General features: G+C 40.0%; 1 long non-coding RNA gene across 1 annotated transcript in view; it reads right to left on the bottom strand.

The window, feature by feature from the left end:
- Window positions 1–20,684, bottom strand: part of LOC142033771 (uncharacterized) — a 41,858-nt gene that overhangs the window by 11,020 nt on the left and 10,154 nt on the right. The window lies entirely within an intron of this gene.

Genomic DNA, 20,684 nt, shown 5'->3' with positions numbered 1-20,684 from the left:
AATAGCTTTTCATCAAACTTTTTCCAAAAGTCTCTCCTCTCCTGCTCTAACTAGAGCTCAGCTTTCTTAGGCGTGGATGACCAGCCCTGCACACAGTGTTTCAGACATTATTTCACTGTTGCCCTGGACAAGGAAATCTATTTTAAAAATTAACTTAGATTTACACATTTAATTTTTACTATTATTATCTACACCAAGAAATTTAAAAAACATAAAAATAATTTTTTGCAGTCATACCTCAGTATTTTGACACAAACCTGGGAAAATTAAGACTTGAGAATGTTTTTCCTCATGCTGCATTCCAAATTGGAGACTAATGAAAATATCTCTGTCTATATATTGTTATGTCAGGATCAAATAATTCATACCACATATCTTAAATAATATAATTGACAAAGAAATAATATGCTTCTCAATCTCAATAACCTTTTCTAAACATCCTATTCAAGGTTATGGGTAGGTTATAAAGACTGTATCTGTTTTCCAGAAATTGAAAACCTGTGCTAAAAACCATAATGGTTATGGAATACAAGATATTGTAGCAGTCCTTAAAGCATACTTAATTTTATCTCTACATTTAATTATTTCTTTCAAGATTTTTACTAGGCTCTCAAATTGCTGATGCTTTTTTCTCATTAAAGTGATAAAATGAGTCAACTGTTACTATTTTAAATTTCGTTAAGTAGCCCCAGGATGGTGCCAACAGTTACGCAAAGCTTAATGGTCAGAATGCTTTGTTTCTTGACTGCTATGAATGTAACCTACACCTGTCATCTAAGAAACAATCTTATAGACTATTTTAAATGGAACACGGCTTTACAATTCTGGTTGTTTTTTGTTGTTGCTGTTGTTTTTATGTTCTGGGTTTGGTTTGTTTTTTTTTTACAGTAAGACCTCTGTCTCCAGATGACATATGAATGTGAATGTGCATGTGCTTGTGTGTGTATCTTCAGCTCAGATAGCAACTTGTGAAAAAGCAGGTCCATCTTAGAGAAAGAAAGAGTGCTATTCTGATTTATACCACTATGAACTTAGAATGACTACTGAAAAAGTCATTGGATAGAAAAAACATGTACCAGTTTAGCTGGACATTAATTCCATTCCTATGCGACTGAATGGTCACCTTTTGAAATTTGAGATGCGGAATCCCAGGGCTGCCATTTTAAAATTGGCAGAGCAACTTTTGTCTAAGACATCAGTATTTTACAAATATTGTCAACATACTTCTCTGTAAAAATTACTATGCCATCACCACACAAATATTTTTCTCCCTCAAACAGAGGAAATGCAGACAAGCTCCTGCAGAGGTAGGACAAGACCCTGGAATCTTGTCTACCATGGAACCGCCTCCTCAAAATGAACTTCATCACATGTTGCATATATGCATATACATATATGCAAGCAAAATTAAAGTCTAAACTATTTAACTTCAAATCCTTAGCAATTCAATTGTCTGAAGGACTGTTGGGGTTCTTGAGTTACTTGTAGGAACAGATATCTTCAGTCAGCTAAGTCAGTGAAGGGGAAAGAAAAATAAAAAGGTATGTTCTTACAAGATCTTCTGTGAGGATTTATATTTGCACTCAGTTGTCTCATCTACAGCTCTGAGTACATTCACTTGTACAGCATAGTTGAATAAGACTTGGCAGTTAAAAAATCTTCATAAAAATTAATATCACAGCTTCATAAAAATTAATTATTTGGTTGCTTCCCCTGTCTTCTTGAACCAGATTTAGCCTGCTGGAAAGGTAACAAGAATGCTCTTTCATGTTGAGCTATCAACACAAGGCACTAAAATTCAGCTTTGTGAACATCCTGAATAAGAAAAATTACATATTTCATTTTATTTTAAATCACATCTTGTCAAAATGAACCACATAGAATAGCAGGGACTCAGTTCTTCATGCCTAACAGTAATCACTAACTTTGTCTCATTTCAATTTGTGTGTACCTTTTGTGAAACACAGGGGCAGATAACAGGAGCTCTATATTCCACAGTGGGAAATTTTCTTTTCTACTTAATAGATGCTCTAAATAGAGCACCTGAACTCCAGAAGTCAATTTATACTACTGTCTTGATTTGCAGCTGGGTTAAAGCTTTAGGGCCCAATTTTAGTCACTTCACACATGCAACTCTCTTACAAGTTACTGCAAGCTTTGATACAAGAATTGAGATAAAATATTGGGCTAACGCCTAGCTTACTACACTTCAAAGAGTAGCATTTCAGCTAAGGCTGCAGAGAAAATATACCTATTCCAAACACAGTAGTTGTCTTCCATTTAGTGGACCAGAACTTTCACATCATTACTGAGAAGAAAAGTCTAACTACACTTAGTAAAAAGGAAATAGCACAGCTGCAACCCCAAATATCTGTGGTTTCTAGGATGCTTAGAGAATGTAGCCAGCAGTGGGCAAACACTAATACTATATTTCTTCAAAAAAGTAAGTGTACTTGCCATATATATAGATATATATGTATATATACGTATTTGCAAGAAAGTTTCTAAGAAAACAAATGTAAAATGCTTCTCCCCCCCCCGCCTCATAAAAGCAGGACAAAGATTGTGTAAACTGCTCCCTGTGCCATCAATCGTAGCTGGAGAACAGGAATGCTGCTGACAGCAGTTGCTATTCTTTTGATACACCAGATACATGCCTCGCATTCCCGCGGCAGCTGACACCACAATTAGTCCTTGTATGGCCAAAAGGGGGTGGGGAAGGAGGGAGTTCTTCTGAAGAACATTTAGTTTCCATGGATAAGCCTAGTTGCTTTTATTGCAGTACTGTCAGCCGTCGGAATCATGAAGTCTTTATACTCTAATTCCATTCACACATATCTTTTGCCTTTTAGTAGAGATTTCTGAGAGGAACACTTAATGAGTTTCAACCTTGTTTTGTGAAACTTCATGCCAGTGAAACTGGGGTGGGAAAAAAAAATATTATAGGAGTCAAGTTCCCTAGTACATGAATGAGATGTCTACTGAAATCGGGAAAAGTTTTGCCTAGTGAGTTTTTTCGTTTTCTTTTTAAACTTTCCTGGTTTGAAAATGATTTCTGACTAAGGATAGTGCAGACTTGAAGGTTTGCTAAATGCTTGATTTCGTATAAAGCCATACATGGCAGCAGAATTTGCATAAAGAAACAGTGGGTGTTGATCACTAATTGAACTTGACACGTATTTTTCTCTTAACGTAAAATCACTCCAGTGATCACAACAGTTTCATAATCTCCAATATCCAAAACTAATTAAGGTTCTGTCTGATCTCCAGTAACAAGATTTGGAAACATGCCCATAACCAAAGTGCTCTATAGACTTTAAATAGGGATACAAATATATATATATTTAGGCAAATCGCAAACTGGTTCAAAAGTTCTATGTTAAAGACATGGAGATGCATGAAAATTCATGTGGTTTTTTTTTTCTTTAAGTAGCTAAAAGTTGCATGTTAGCACACCTTCAGATATTTCTATTGCATCATGATGAATAGACAATTTATGCCTAGAGGTCAACATCTTTCCTATTCACCACAGTTGGAATGGAAGTTGAGTAGGCTGATGCAGAGCTGCCAAGACTGTTGTTTCCCGTGCAGGCTACATAATTTTTGCCCTTCTCAGAAGCCAAAAGGGAAGGCAGTGCAATCTATTGGTTTGCCTCGAGCTCAGAGCTCAAGATGCATTGGGGGTTTAATGATTCGTGTGTGTTATGGAACAGCTTTGACACTGATATGTTTTAAATAAAAGTCATGTTCTGCTTCCCTGACTTAACTCATAATTTGATTATCCAAATCCAGACTTCCCAGGGGCTCTCGTAAGACATTCCAAACAAATATTTCACTCCTTTCCCTCTTATGCCAGCACTTCTCATGTTATCCTATTCAAGACTGACGTTTGCTATGAGAACAACCAGAAGGTACCTTTCTGTCCAAGTGGGGAAAGAAATAATTTCTGCAGAATCCTTACCCTTCCCTTGCGAACCTAGAACCTGTTATTGATAGCCCTGTGAATAATTGCACACAGCTCTTAAATAATTTGATCCTCTGCTTTTACATTTGATTTTTTTTAAGGCTGGAGGATAAACTGGGACAAAACTAACATTTATTTCCCCTTCTTCTGATTTGTACCCTTCCTACTTACCATGATGAGAGAGAACTATGTCTGAAATATAGCATGCAGGTTTTTTATTACTGCTCATGTGAATTCTTACATGGTACGTGATATTTATATCCTAGGCTCTCCTTAAGATGATATGCTTACCTCTACAGCACTCAAATACAGAAATACAGAGTAAAAACTAGGTTTTGCATTCTATTCTCTATTTCCTCCCCCTTCAATATTAATATATTAAGCAAACGTTACTATAGTATGATCAAATGGGTAGAGCTGTAGGTTACCCGTGAGCAATCTGCCATGAGACCGCAGTTGCACTGCACTGGCAGTGCTCTCCACCATTTACTAGTTTCTTCCTGGGGAGCATTTTCCACCAAGAGTTCCTTCTACCTGAGCATCTTAAGGTGCCTCGTAGGTAGGAAGTCAGTGAGTGCTCTGCTCCTGCTTATTTCAAACTTGCTGTTCGTTGAAAGAAGGTTGAAAGAGCTGTCTAACTAAACTGAAAAGGATTTTCAGAAACGCTGCGTACAAGCGTGGAAAAGTCAGAGCACAGGTGACCTGCCCAGCAAACCAGTGCCAGAGGTAGAAGACCCCTTCGCGGCCCCCTACTCCAGCAGCGACGCAGTCGCTATAACCGCTGCCGGGAGCCTGCCAGGCTCCCCAGACTGCACAGAGTGGAATTGGCATGAATTTCACCTGTGGAAAGAAAATCCTTGGGATGAAGCAGTGGGAGCTGCCCAAAGGCACGATGTCTCTCCTCGGGCAGAGCTCACTAGAGGGAGCGCACACACTGCTGCGCTCTGCCGGAGGGGACCGGCTCCAATTTTCCAGTCTCCTCAACTGCTGAAAGCGAAATGAAAATAATAAATTTTAATGAATAGACATAAAGATCACCCTTGTAATTTTCTGGGGAGGGTTTTCCTTTAAGGAAATTTGGGTTTAGAAGCACGTCTGATTGTTCTGACAGGAAAAATACAATACTAGTAAAAAGATGGACTTGTTAATGAAAAAATCCCATCTCCCTTTCCAGAAACACAAAGGTAGTTTTTCCAGCCCTTCCCATTTTCAACAGTTGCACTGGGATAATAAAATAATCTCGTTACCATACGGTCTGAGCAAAGAAGAGGAACCAGGGAGTCTTGACAGACTGTAAAATGAAGACTTGTTTTTTCCTCCACCTTTCATCAGTTTATTTTCCTAATCCTGTATTCTGATGTAAACAATTGCATAGCCAAATGATTAAATACCACCACCGGGGTCTGTTGGGCAGCAGCAGCTCTTCTGGAAAAAACTGCTGCAAGCTCAGACTGAAGTCACGACAAGAGGAGGCTGCGCTACAGAACAGCTACTCTGCTGTTACTTGTACCCACCTTTCCAAAACAGACCAGTGATGCGTCTCCAGGCGATTTTTTTTGGCAGAGATGTATGCCGACGCATTGTTGATTTGTTTAAAACACAAAGAGCTTGTGCATTCGACTTACTATTTTTTCAGTTAGGAACTTTTCATAATCAGCGCACAAATCACCTGAGCCCAATGCTGACGGCAGTGCTCTGTGGTCTAAAATGGCCCTTTGAAGTTCGAGATGAACATCAACTCCTTCAGTCTGCACATTTGCACATCAACCTTCTCCATTTCCTCCGTCCAGCTGCAGATGCTCTGGATATGCCTTCTGTTTGATGTATGCACCTGAAGCAACTGTTGCATGTCCCAGACCCTGCTCCTGGCTTCTCTCCTACCCCCTTTTCTTTTGTTTTCTTCTCCCCCGCCCTTGATTTTTGCATTTCAAATAGTTATGCAAGAAGGCTGCAAATGCCCTTCTAGACCCATCTACAACCCCCTGGTGAAATTACCCTTGATTCTCTCCTTGCTCTGCATTCTTCACAGGTTGTTTGCATTTGCTACCTGTTTCACTTGCACTGTTCTTCAGGCACTGCTGCATGAAGGAATTTCTCTTCTAATCCTTATGTGGTGTGTATCCCACTCCTAATTCACAGCAGTCAGAAGACACGTCTCCTCAGGAGAAAGGCCAAAGTCACACTTAGTTACTCTTGCAAGCAGATACATGCCAAGATTTGATGATCATTTCAGAAATGTCAGGAGGTTAATAGCAATCAGCTCTATTTAGGTAGGCATGTGAAAAACCATCACACGCGAGCTCGTGTGTGTTGGGAAAGAAAAGAAGGGAAGAAGAAAAGCCTTTGCAAATGACTAAAACTAATCCCTTTGTTCTAAAGAGTCACAGAGAAACATCAAGGCAGCCACCACAGCCTGCAATCCCAGTAACTTGGCAGCGTAAACCCAATGTTGCCAAAGAGACAACCTTTAAAAAGAAACTACTGTAGCCCTCTCTAGCGGAGTGCTCCATTCCAGCCCTGTCAGATTGCAGTAGGTGGTGAGCGGAACATATTGAAGGTTTATTTCTCTAATAAAGGGAGTAAGTCACTTTCTCTGCATCTGGATGAAAGTGATCTTTCAGCAGCTGCCACAAAATCCTCTCTTGGTGGTGGTAACTGGGAATCTTTCCCCACTGCTGCTCAGCAATTCTAGCAGGCTCATGCGACATGCTTTTCCAAACACATACAGATAACCAGTTTATAAAAAAACCAAACAAACCCTAGTCAGTACAAAAAAGAAAGGCAATGTTTTTCAATAATGATGACAGTTTTCTCTATGTGCGTTTTCTCGCTCTTTTTTTCAGTGGTTCTCTGACATTTTTAAATTGTCTTTAGTGCCAAACCTTCATTCCAAATAGATCAATCCAAACTGAGTGTGATGTAAGAATCAATATGGCTTGGGAAGAATTAAACCCATTTCTCTCTTGAGTCTTTGAAGGCTCTTAAAGTGCCAAATATTTTTCCCATTAACTGTATCGTAGCCAATCTACTAAATAGCTGGAAGAGGCTTCTTAATTTTTTAAAGCATCACTCTGAATTAGTGAAAGATCAATCTTTAAAGAGTATTGGCTGCTAAGCGAACCTGACAAGCCACCTACACAGACATGTACCTACACAGGCACCTTTATCTGAGGAATTCTCGACCTTCCACTTCTAGTGTTGCATACTCCAAGACCTGAGAGCTGAGAGGCATTTCCGTGGCAAAGATTTCGCTTTTACTACCACTGCAGGGAAAATAAAATTACCTTCTAAATCATGACAGAAGCAAATCTTTAAACAGTGAAACAGAATTGCTCAAGCTTTCCTGAAATTATTTGCCTGCTGCTTTAGGACTTGCACAATTCTTGTCAGTTTTGGTAACTGCAGAAATATTTGTCAAGCACATCAGCTACTGAGTTGGCAGCATTGTTTGCTGAGACACTTTTCTGGTGATTCCCCTCTGAAAGTATGACAGTTTCTTACAAGCCAAGAAGAGAACATGCAAGACATCAGCATGATTTTGGGAGAGAATTGGATAAGAAAGCCTAAGATAACACAACACAACTTGGTCTTCATGAAAAGATGGTCTGAACAGTCATATAGTAGTACTTGAAGGCTACATCTGAAGAAAGAGAATGTAGTAGGAAAACCCTTTGTCTGTTAGAACCAGATTTTGAATCAAAGTTAATTGAGAAATTGAACAGGAGAATCCAAAGAAATAAGCAAAGAATTTTATTTAAAAAAATAACCAGTAATCAGCAACAATCAGGCCACAAACCCAGATAGGAAATAGAAGCTTTTCCTCCATCATGTGCAAATCCTGGCCTAGCAATGAAATAATGTAATAATTCTACCGTTTGTCAAGTTTTTCCAGGCACGATATCAAGCCCACCCAGCCTCATCTCTGCAGGCTGTTACAGGGTTCTCTATTTCTCTAATAAGAGGTACCTTCACGAGCAACTTTCACTGCTTCAGACTTTTGCACCAACTCCAATTCGATCAATGGTGAAACTGTACAAGTGCTTTGAAAGGCAAGACCTCACATCGTCAGAACTCACCTGTTGTTTCCTCTCCTCACCTGAAGGTGGATACTGACCTTGCCATTCTGGCATGCGTGGGCATACATGATAATAAACCTTTTATAAACACCACAAGCACCACTTTGATTGAGAGCAAAGTCGGTTCATGTTGGAAGGGAGATGAGAGGAGAAATACCTTAGGAAGTTATTTTGCTCCCACTCCATTAGTAAAAGGTCTAGATAATCTACTACATGAGCACTATTTGAGCCACTGAAATGCCTTTAATTACAGCTCTCATAATTGGAGTTACTGCTATAATAAAAGGGCAAAAGCTTGATCTGGTTTGCTTGAAAAAATGAGGGCCCTATTAAAAATTAATTTATAATAGCAGGCTTTATTCTGAAAAGGGCATATTTTTTCAGGCTGATTTTATGCAGTGCTGATATGTTTTCAGTAAAGGAATGGCTTTTCCCAGGGCTAATGTTGCTGTGATGGGAGTAGAGAAGGTACCACTTTGCTAAATCTGCATATGGGCAGCTGTACTTTACGGTCTAGCTCAGTCTCTTCTTTTGCATTCAAGATGGTTAGTCTGGTAATGTTTGGACTGTTTTTGCACAGTGTGTAATGCTTGGCTAGGTGCTTTATTAAATTCAGAATAAACTAGCACATTCAAGTCACTTCTGCAAAATGCTCCCCTGAGTCAGAGAGAGACACTGCTTTCACATCTGACCAACTAAAGAAATTTCCAATCTCACTCTACAGTTTCTGCTCCTCTGTTGGAGTTTATTTTGCTGAATGACATCAACATTAAATTCAAAGAAGCAGCAAGGAAAATCCCTTGTCTCAGGAATGCATTTGGGTCTAGCTAAATGCATGTGGAAAAGAGGGGGAAGTAGAGATGGTCAGGAAGTTTGTGATAGATAGACTTCATCAAAATGAAACTTTTGTAGGAAAGAGACCATATTTCCAATGTCTGTGCATGTTTTTTAACTTATACCTAAAGTACATATGTCCAATTTTCCAGTCCTAAAGTAAAAACTGATTAAGACATTGGCAACATAAAAGTGAAAAGCATGTGTGAGTGGTGGAAGTTGAACTGAAAGCATTAAAGATTATTGAAATACAACTTTTGGTTGATCAAGTCACATCCTTTTCTCCCTTCAAAATACATGCAAACACACAGTCTGTTTAAGAATAATTTCAAAGTTCTAAAGTTTGTCTCTGTCTCTGGTCAAATATCCACTCTAAGAGTCTCTATACCTGCTATGTTTCTTTAATAAAACAGATTAGCCTTTGTTCTGAAGAAGAGTGCTGTAGGGCTAAAGATAATTCAGCTTCAGTGTTACACCGGGGGACTCCCCACCTGCCTCAGCCACAGACAAGGAATACCTGCTGGTTAAATATTGGCTTGAACCACCAAGTCAGCCATGATTGGTATTTAAAACACCACAATAGATACAGTTTAGAACTACAGAGAAGGCAGAAAAACTCTACTCAAATTGCAAGTATATCTCATTGAATCCAATGATATATTTAATAGAACGCCTGTTCACAAAATGAAGCTCTGGAGAAAATTTTATGGCAAACAGAGGCATCTAAAAAAAGACAAAAAACCTAAAAGAGTAATTGAGCAGAAGGTAAAAAAATAGTTGTCACAATGTTAGTCAGAAACTGTGAATTTTACCTCCTTGAAAATTCAGCTTGGCAAAATTTTTGTTCAAATTAAAGCTTTCTAGATGCCAGACCAGCAAATGTAAGACATCTTAATCATTTATAGGAGACTGGAGACTTGACTTACAAATTGTGATGCAAACCCAACATTTTTAGGCAAATAAGTGCATAAAGTACTCTGCTGGAATGCATAAAAAGCTTTAAGTGTCTTTTCCCATATCCATTAGTATAGTGTTATGTACTGGAAAACCAAGAAGAGCTGACATTTCGTGCCTAAGCTAATCTGAATGTGCAAAATAATTAATTCTACTATTCTGGCTTACCCAAATCCAACAGTTCAGCTTTACAAGCACCTGTGCTGAGTCCAGTAGCAATCAACGTAGTAACTTGCAAGAAGATACTTTACATAGACCTCTTTATATTAAACTGCCTTCCACATCTGGTCACTGCACTTACAGCGATATGTTTTCAATGTAATACTCGGTGGCAGATTTCCTCTGTGAATCTGGGCAAACTGCTGGGGTTTTTGTGTACATTAATTTCCCATCTGTCTAATGATAACAAGTCTTTTTTTGCTTAAGAAGGGTGTCCTGGGAATACGTAAGTTAAAGGATGAAGTGTGCAGGTACTCTAGCAGAAAAGATTGTGCCAGCAAAACAAAGAGCAAGCAAATCTGAAACTACTCACAACTCTCTAAATGACTAGCTCTTAATATTCAGTCAAGGGCTGGGAGCCATAAGCCACGCACCACATCTTCTAATTTGTGCTTTTCTGAGGGTAGGGGAATGAATTTTGTGGTTGATGGGTGCCCACTCAGACAGCTTAGGCTCTGCAAGCACAGCCCCTGGGTGGAGCAATATTTAGTAAAAACACGTCACTGATACCAGTGACATAATGATGGAGGGCAAAGGGCTGTCAGACATCATTGGGTCACATCAATACCTAGGTACCAGAAAAGGAATTTTAGGAAGTGCTCATTTGCCGCAGCAAAAGCAATAATTACAAACAGAGCTTCCCCAGGAACGTTTATCTGACCTCGAATGTATTACCTGTCTGGTGACACCAACAGCCACTTTGGAGACTCATGAAACCAGACAACAAATACTGTCCTAGTAGAAATATCTACAGTGAAGGTTGTATGAAAGAGATAACTAGGTTGCAATCAGTCCTGCCATTTTCAATGTGTCAGGTTTTGCAGGACCAGCCTCTTCACGCCAGAGTTCTGTGTGACTGCCCCTTTTCTTACCTTGATGCACTGCCCCTGATTATCTTCCCCTCTGCTGATGGTGCTCAGCTTCCCTGTTCTGCAAACACTTTTGCATTTACCCTTCCTCATCCCTCCCTCCTCAGTTGTTCCTTGCTGCCATGACTTTTTCTCCATTAATATCCTGAAAAGCAGTCCATGAAGGACCTCAATCATCTATGCAGCTATAGGTTTTTTTCATTAAATATGAAGACTAATTTGACAGGCGCACATTTTCACTGATTGTCTTAGTAAATCACTGCTATCCCACTTCTGTCCTTTGTCACTTAGCTTCGGCATTTTACTTTGTCATCTCCACTTGCTACCATCGCATCTGCTTAGGCTGTGAGCTCTTCAGAATAAGAGCCTTGTTTTTCTGTACAGCAAGACACTTATTAAGTGTAAGGCTTTGTAAAATAATGAAGATTTTTCTCAAGTCTCCGTTCATACATTGGTGATCTCAAAGCAGTTCCAAACAGACAGGCAGGCACATAAATGCCTGGCAGAAATTGGTGCTCTTAGCGAGGAGGTCAGGGTCTGAAAAGCCCCTAAAGACTAGCCATTTTGATGCACTTGAGAACAGCTAGCATGAAATTGGTTCCATTCTCTTTTAAAGGATAAAAAAAAAGCACCTAACAGCAGCCAAACTCTGCTCCCATGGAAGTCAAAAGCTTTGCCATTCACATTAATGCAAACAATTGGACAAACGCCAAGTGCTTTCCAAAGTCCTGTCCCACACACCTGGTTTATATTCAGCATATGCATGTATGTATCTTAATGACTGCACTTCAGCTAGCATTACTAATAAAAAACCAAATAAACCCACAGAAGAGACCAATATTTTTCACTTAATTTTTATGATGCTTATTTATTAGCCATGCAGTCTTGTAAGCATTGCAGTATTTCCCAGTGTGAAATAAAAAATAATAATAATAAAAAAACAAAACCAAAAAACAACCATAAATGAAACGTAAAAGCATAAAATAAATCAAACAAGCAAAAATACATTTTTAGCTACTGCTGAAATCAGAATACCAACTCTACACGTGAAGGCATTAGCATTGCAGTAGTACTGCGTGAGCTAATTAAACTCACCTTGCTATTTGTTCTTCACCCCCTCTCTCTGGCATTTCAAGGACCATATAGATGCTTCTGAGACACGTGTCAGAAGGCATGTGGCCACATGTCCAAACCCACTCAGTGCTAGCAAACGAATGGCTATGAACTTGGTACCTGTACATGTTGGCGAGTTAGCAGGAAAACAAGGTCTTACTAGCCCTATGCATTCTCTATGTTTAACACACCAACAGTTATCACATTTGCAGCACAGGCAGAAAACGCCCCAGGGAAGTGAAGGCAACAGCAGCATTGACTGCAGAGGACAGACAGGATGGGTGCTTACTGTGGATGTTACCTACCCGTTTCTTTCTTTCCAATGTTATTTTTACTCTCAAGTTGGTCTTACTTTTGAAGTGAAGCGTGTGACTCGCACTGCACAGTGCTTCAGATTCACCACTTTGTTTTGGGCAACAAAGAAATAGGAGGGCCCTCCCAAGGCAAGTTATTGTACCCCCAAATACAGCCCAAGGAAGAAATTTCTGCCTAGCTGATACACCGCATAAGGGGCACTGCTGCATATTGAAATATGGAGAACCAAGGCAAAAGGGTGAGAGAGATTTGGGTGGCAGAATTCAAAACAGGGTGGTGGAGGTGGGGGGAGACAATTCCATCCCAGGTAGTACTGGCATCCTGGAGTCAAACAGGGTCTGCCAAATTAAAAAGGTCTGCCTTTCCAAGAGCATCCTAAATTGTAGGCCACTTTAAAAGATACTTCAGGCCAAATACCCAAACATTTTTGAAAATGTGAGCTGTCAACATGAAGACAGAAGCAGGCGGCAGGGCGGGCGCAGGTGCCCTGGCAGTCGGTGGGTAGGTAGAAAACCCACCACCAGGGCAGAGGAAGGCATTTTCTGACCATAAAAAAAAATCCAAACCAATAAACAAAACATTGCCCTCAAATGTCAGCTCTGCAGGACAGGGCTATTCTTTGCTTTCCAGCAAGCGCCAATACAGCATCTAAAAAGGTGCTTTGTGATTATTTTCCCTTTCCTTACTTAGCTTAAGCTTTCAGGCAGCTGTGGTCTAACACTCTTTTGTGCCTCCTGTGAAGATGCAGACATCGTCCTTTGACAATACGTGCTGGGAGAACATGACATACTCTCACAACTAATCTTTTCTAACAGGGAGAAAATGACCTCTTGTGTAAAAGGTTTTCCCAGATTTATGCCTCGGTTTACCCAGCAGGACGAATATGATTGCCAGAAGGAATCTAAAAACTAGTTCAAACTAGGAAATGACATGAGCTCAGATCCTTACCTGCTCAGCAAGAGCCACTGCAGGAAGTCTACAGAGGCTTTTGGTGAAGGCTCAATGAGATATTTCAACTGTAACCTGTTAAATTTCTAAGTAGTGCAAGTAAGTGTGATAGTACAGAGCCATGGGGCCCGGCACTCTTGTTAGCTTGCTACGTAAGCTTAAACTTGCCAACTATTTTTAGGACATAAGTGAAGCTATTCTGCCAGGAATTAACTACAACATCAAGGACTAGGTTTGAAGGGAAAGGGCTCACTATAAAACACCAGCCTCAGCCTCACCCAGCAACAGATGAAAATTACACTGAGCTTTCTGCTCTTTAATCAGCTCATTCTTTTCTGCATTCAGGCATCAATCAATTTATACTTAAGAACCAGGAGTTTATGAAAAGCAGAAAGATTCAAGCAAGGCATATTACCAAGTTGCAGTACCTAATTTTCAAAATTATTTCAAGACCTTTTTTTTTTTTTTTCTGGTGAAGCAGCTGCTGAGGAGGAGGTTGCTTGTCTTCTCCCCCAGCGACAGTATGCCACAGCGATACCCTCCTCCCTGGCAGAGCTGGCAGGATTTGCTAGGCAGCACAGCACAGCTCCAGGTGCTGCTGGCCCTGCAGGTGAGCTGCTCCCCATCCATTCCACTCCCATCCTACCCCTTGCTGCTGGCTGCCCTTCACGCTCTGCTCCTCCTTCCTCTGCTAGCCAATCTGGCCAGCTATTTCTCTCGTTTCTTTGTCCTCTTGGCCTTTTTCTTTCAGATGTAGCTATTAAAACTAACAAACCCATATGCAAAATAAATGCATTTTAGGCCTGCTTGGTGCCTGCTTTAAAGTATCTCTCTTTCTCTCAATCAGATGTCCAAAAATCCTCATCTTATTGGACTCCCGTCTCCCCAGTGTAGCCCTCAGTCTCCAGGCTAACAGAAGGCATTGCTTTCAAATAAGCTTTTTTACATTATTTCTATGCTAGCCAAAGGGGAGAAATCCTGCCTTGACCCACAGCTCCACTGAGATTAATGGGCCCATTAATGGGTTCATCTTTAGACCTCTTCCTAATCTTTCCAATCCTTTTGTCCTGGCCTTCCTACTATTTAATTTCAACTCCAGACAGGTCAGACTTATTTTTTAGAGTATCATTAATTTGCATTGTAACAGACTAGTTTTCACTTTCAGCAGTATCTATGGGCAGTCAGAGGAGCCACAGACCACGACAGTCTGTGAATATGATACCGGCTGTGGAGTACAGCACTTCGCAACCTACAGCCACACATGGCCGTGCATGGGAAGAAAAATGGGAGCAAGGGGACAATGGCCATGAACGTGTAATTGCCAAAAGTTTAATGGGGCATAGAGTTAAAAGGCAGCTTGTTTTTTGCTTTTTTTCCTCTTCATTATAATGTCCCTTAATTGCTTCACTTCCTGAAAGTCTTAAGACAGACTGGTATCCCAGGGAAACACATCAGTGAAGGGAAGACAAAGACTTGGCTAGCTAAAACCAGAAAGCTTTCCTTCAGATCCCCCAAAGCAGTTCCAAGTCTGCTAGGGAAGAAGTAGCCAAGGAGAGTTTTGCAGCTGTCCTTACTAGTGAAGTAGAAGTAATGAAGTAGAAATCCAAAACGAAATAAAAAAAAATAAAAAGCGACTTAATTTTAGGAATTGTTGATTCCTAATTTATCTAGAGATCATAAGGCATTTTCTGGGAGGCTGAGAATTATTAAGCTGTATGTGTGGTCACCGCTTATAAAAACTACCAGTCCCTTCTCTGTTTTTCCAGTTTCCCCCCAATTAGGAACGTACAAATACTTCAGCTTCCTCTGGATGCTTGGGATTGCCCAGGTGCAGCATTCAAAACTCCTCACGCTAGACTCAGATGGAGAGACATCACACACAACGTACATAGAGGCTTGTAAACTTGGGCAGTATCAGTCTATGAAACTGAGTACAGACTAATTTTTTTCATTTATAACCCTTTATATTATTGCAGGTTTTAATGCTCCCAAGTACTAAGGGAACATAAAACTAGTATCTTAAATTATTGCCTTATATATGGAGACAGAGCCTCACAGTCTGCTTCTGGGGTACACTTTCATAGTCAATTAGGGAATTTCTCGTCTTTAGAATTTAATAACCTGGCTAGCCCAAAATAGAAAACAGCTTAAGCATTAACAATGTATTTAAAAAACTATCCCAAATCTTTAAAAAACATTGAGTTTTTATTAAAACATGTTTTTCAACATTTGTGCATATCCTGGTTAGCCACAAAAGGCTTGGCCACGTACTTTTTCCTGTACTGTTCCCTCTTTTCACTCTCCTGATGCTGATGGGCCAAACCACGAGCAGATCTTCACTGCCCCCCCTCCCCTCAATAGCTCTGCTGTTTTAAGACGTTACTGTTCCTCCATCACCAAAACTGGCCTAAGAAAACCCAAGAGCACTCCTCAGCCACCCAAGCGCAGAGCCCTGCTCATCATCTCCCTCCAGAAGAACTCAGGTTCTTCTCTGAAATTTGGAGAGTCCTGTTCTTGACCTGAGAACAACTGAATTTCACAGGGAATATCAAAGGGAGGTGAAACAACCTGAGAGCACAAGTAAAAAAATAAAAAATTATGAGAAATGCATGCCTTTTTCATATTTCCCTAATTCAGTTGCAACCCTCAACCCATTTATCTTTATTATGCTTACTATGTATTTGAACTGCAAAGGATACACAGCTCTTTTCGGTGTTTATTCATATGCCACTTATGCTAAAAACCTAGGCAGCTGGGTGTTTTGCTTCTCTGAGAGATCAGTTTCCCAGTTCTTTTCAGTGGCAAAATTTCCATTTGTTTTGATCATTTGGGCTTTAATATAAAAGAATTATGTTAATTCCAGGTGGATTTTACTTGTTTTACACCTTTCAGTCCTAAACTCAGTGTTCTTGTCTTCTTGTTTAAGCCTCAGTCAGATTTTTCTATTTCACTGTAAAGTCATATATTGCAGTTTAATAAGTCATTGTAAACTGGCATTTGTCTTTTGTTTTTCAGAGTCCTACGTGGAATTGCCTAGTTAGCTAAACTTTGTTCAGTCTGTTTCTGAATTAGGAAGATGCAGATGTCAACAAACGGGTGAATCAGTCTCAGATTGCTCCATACGGCATTACATCGGGAGTAGAACGTCTCCCCTGAGTAGTATGTTGGTTTGGGTGTGCTCCAAGACAACAGAAGGACCAGCATCATGGCTTACTCTCTTATACTGCAACACTATGGCTCTGCTAACGTGAGTTTCTCTATGATGGTAGATGAGTTGCCTAAAGCATAGCTTTTCATCCATGCTTACTAAATTTGCGGTAATCCATTGTCCAGATACCTCAGGTTTGATTTTTAAAACTCTTGAGGACGTCAAAGTCCTGCTGACATTAAAGGTGAATCTACTCTGAACAAGCATGGCACTACGCAACAGTAAAACACTCCGAGAACTCATTTTCCAAATGTCCCAAATTTGGTGCCTGAAATAAGTGGAAACTGGTGATTCCATACAGTGCCTTAGCTATATGTCTGTGAAACAGGAGTGACTGCACCCACAGCACGGGACTGCTGCTTCAGGAAAAAGAGCGAAGGGACCACTCGAGCATTTGCATGGAAAGCCATACTGCAGAGAGAGCACCTAACTCTTTTCTTAATAACGAGCAACAAAATAGTGCAAACAGCAAAGAAGTTATTTGCACTCTGGGCTCTACGCTACATCTGTCAGCAAGATAGGAGTTTTTGGCATGATCTGTTAAAGCACTGACAGCTTTTAAGGTGAGGTGGAAAGTTCAGCCTCTGCAGAGGGCAATTGTTCTTTGTCACCAGAGAGCTCAGAAGGAAAAATTGTTACTCTCAGCTGAAGATTTAAGCTGAACTAGAATCATACCACCAGAAAGACAGTTTGCACAGTTCTGCTTTTATAGTTACTGTCTTTTGATATTTGGGTGAGAGAGTATTAATGTGCCTTGGTGTATAGGAGCCCTCTCCAATTTATCCACTTGACTTCTCACATCTTTTCTTCTCATCTGAACTTTTGTAACATTCTTAATCAAAGGTCACAGGAGACACTGATACACAGGCAAACCTTATATACAGCAAGGCAAGTTTATCACACCTGATAAATCCAGGCCCTCTCTAACACTTCAGAATCTCTCAGAAGACAGAGGCTGGACTTGGGGATGTTCTCCGTTGTTTTCAAGCAAATTCTTATATCTACATATATTCATGCCCTATATATATACACTTTTATAAATTTATACATATATGTATTTGAACGTTTTAATTCAGTAGGTTCTAGGAGGACCACTACTTCCCAGTTCATTTTTTCAAGTAACTAAAAAGCCAGCACTGAAAAGTAAAAAAAAAATAAAATTAATGCTTCCCGTTTCCAATGCAAATGAAAAAATTCCCTCCCTTTTACATTGCAAAACTGAATACTTCATTTTCAAAACAATAAAACTTTTCAAGTGTGTTTTGAAATGTTCATGGGAAAGACATCATATTTCATTCTACCCTAGCTTTTGCTGTCTTGCTTAATATGACAAAAGGCACCAGCAAAAGAACGGGAATAAAATGTTGTCTGTCGGAGGATAAATCCTCTTGCATCATCACTGCGAGCCATCTGACATGCATTTTTAAGCATCTTGCCCCTAACATCAGTATTAAGTGGCTGCAGGAAGCATCTTTCGGGAAGTGCTCAGCATCCCAGGCTTTTGTCAACAGATTGGACTGACTTCTGGAGAACACCGCTCTAACAGCCCATCCCTGCAGTGAATCTAGAGACAATGGCTATGCATTCTGAAAACGGGTTATTGAGGGGTGTGGGTTTTTACAATGGTGCTGGCTATGGCCTTCAATTATGTTTAGCATGTGAATACCTTACATTTACTACCTGGGGGTTTAACAATAATTTTAGCCTTAAGGGAAGTATTTAACTGATAGAGAAAATGAGGCACAGAAAAGGTCAAAGAATCCCTCCAGCTTGCCTGCCTTGCTCTGGTAGACTGCAGAAAGGGAATAAGGCACACAGGACTATTTCCTTCGTTCCCATGTATTGCATGGTTCAGTATACAGCCTCCACTGCACTGTTCCTTGGAAAGAGTCACATGATGCTCCCAAAAGCTGGGAATGCTCTTAATGGTATTACAAGTATAACGAGATTAGGCTAGTACTAAAAAAAACCCACACTACAAAAACCTCTTACGAATGGTAAAACAAAACCCTCTCCAGCTGAAACAGACAAATTATGGGGAAAATAAGCCATTTGAGATAAAAATTCTGACAATGCCATGCCAACAAGAAAAAGAATAGAAAGCTTAAGAAAATGCAGTAACCTTTTGAGTCTGGATCTTCTCTACATATCCTGTCACACTTCATCATGCACAGCTCCCTACTGCAGCCATTCTCATTAAAGGTGAGCTACTTTGGGGGTTTTTTTAAGGCATTTGTGGTGTATTTATTGCAGAGAAGCGCATTTATTTTTCTATGCAACACACTCTGTTTTGCCTCTGTGTCTTCTGTTGCTTTCCTGACGCTTCTTTTCCCCTCATATTTGTTCCTTTATTCCTCCTTCCATCCCTTGTTTTGGGTTTTTTTTCTGGTTTGAATTACAAAGAAATGATAAATCCTGTTCAGTGTTGTTATAAAACGTTTCATCTTGTATCTGAAGTGTTGACCCCACTGCAGCTGAAGGCTCTTTTAAGATCTAAATGGTGAATTTCTTCCAATTTGACCTGCTTTCTCATATGTGTCCTTTAGAAACATGATATTAGAGCAGAAAAGACATCAAGAACCACTGTGGGGTGTAGAAAGACCATAACCTTACAAAGTGAGTTTCTTTCAATTTCCTTTGAATAGGTGTGATTTGGGGGACACTCTTTCCTTCACAGGAGTACCGAGTGTTGCATAGGGTCTCACCTCATGTGAAGAAGCACTTCCCAGTAACAGATAACAATTTGCCCTCTCCTCCTCAAAGCAAATGAAAAAACTCCAGCTGATACTGACTGCAATAGCAGGAGAATAAGGTTTTGATACTTACACATATAGATATATATGTAGAGACACAAAACACATAATTGTATTGAGAAGCCCATAAAGCTCTGACATCTTAACAGCTGAGCTGCTGAGTTCATTTGCACCCCATCAAAGAAAAATATTGTTTCATAAGCACATGCAAAGGTTAATGCAGGGGGACGCTTGATCCTGGGAAGCTATCTTTATAAGGCACAAAGGGTTTATTTCCTTCTTTTCCACATTTGCCCCCATTTCCAGGGGCAAATGTGGAAAAAAAAAAAAAAGGTTTGTACTCAGAAGGATAACCTGCCCATGCTACATTCTGTCCCATTGGTAAATCATCTGCCTTCTGAACATCAGGGAGTTTTTACTCTCTCCTGGCTCTAGCATCTCTGTTTTCTAAGGTAACTGCTACTGCTTCAGGAGGGTGCTCTTTATCTATGTAATATTTGCTTGTTTACTCTTTAAAAATCTCATGCTCAGAAAAGGTTGAATGATGTAGTTTCCTTTTTGCTCCTGTTCATTTTTCTTGTAATCAAAATCTCTATCCTCCATACAATACAAAAAATGGCATGTAAATACTGAATAAGTATCATTCTTAAAATTGTCTTAAAAACCAGCAAAATTTTTAGGTCAAAGTGACCACATAGCAGTTGATTTCTGGCTGCCCTGGGGAAGTAATTTCCCTGGAGACCCATCTCAACCTTCCAGCACCACAGCAATCATGCCCAAATTATCTGAGCTTTCTGCAAACGCTAGCTTTTGTCCAAGATGACAGTGACCTGGTTGACCCTTCTCTGTTCCAGACTAGAGCACAGGTACAGGAATGCTGGAAAAACTTGGGCTAGAAATAAGGGAATAGGTCAACGTGTGACAATCTTATCAGTTCCTTCCCCTTTGACAATGAAGAAGGTGTATTTGTCAGTGGCTGAGAGATAGACAATCTTGATAAAATGTTTTGCTTTCATTCAAGTTTACAGTACCTGACTACCTGAACTGGGAATCAGTGGGTGAAAAAGCATTGCTGAGTTTCTTATTTGCTCCCATTTATTGTCACTGCTGGGGTAGAGGGTGACAGAGCTAATATGGTTAAGAGAAATATGCTTTCAGTCTGCAGAACTCTGTCTCAAGCAAGACACAAAGCCTGACACCAAGATTGGCCTATATTCAGTAACTGATGTGAAATTTGCAATTCTAGTTACTGTTTCTTGCCATGGACACATTCATTGGGGGGTGAGGGAAAGAAGCAAAAGAAAGAGAGAGGAGGGAAAAAATTAAAATGCTTAGTTTTGTCACAAGCTTACTCTTGCTCTAGCGAACAGGAAAATCTCCAAGTATTTCCATTCTCTGTGACTAGCTTTCAGAATAAAATCTACCACAACA

This window comes from Buteo buteo, chromosome 8 (genome assembly GCF_964188355.1).
Source record: "Buteo buteo chromosome 8, bButBut1.hap1.1, whole genome shotgun sequence".
Classification (NCBI taxonomy): domain Eukaryota; kingdom Metazoa; phylum Chordata; class Aves; order Accipitriformes; family Accipitridae; genus Buteo; species Buteo buteo.
The sequence above is the reverse complement of the archived record's forward strand: the minus strand, read 5'-3'. Positions and strand labels throughout refer to the sequence as shown.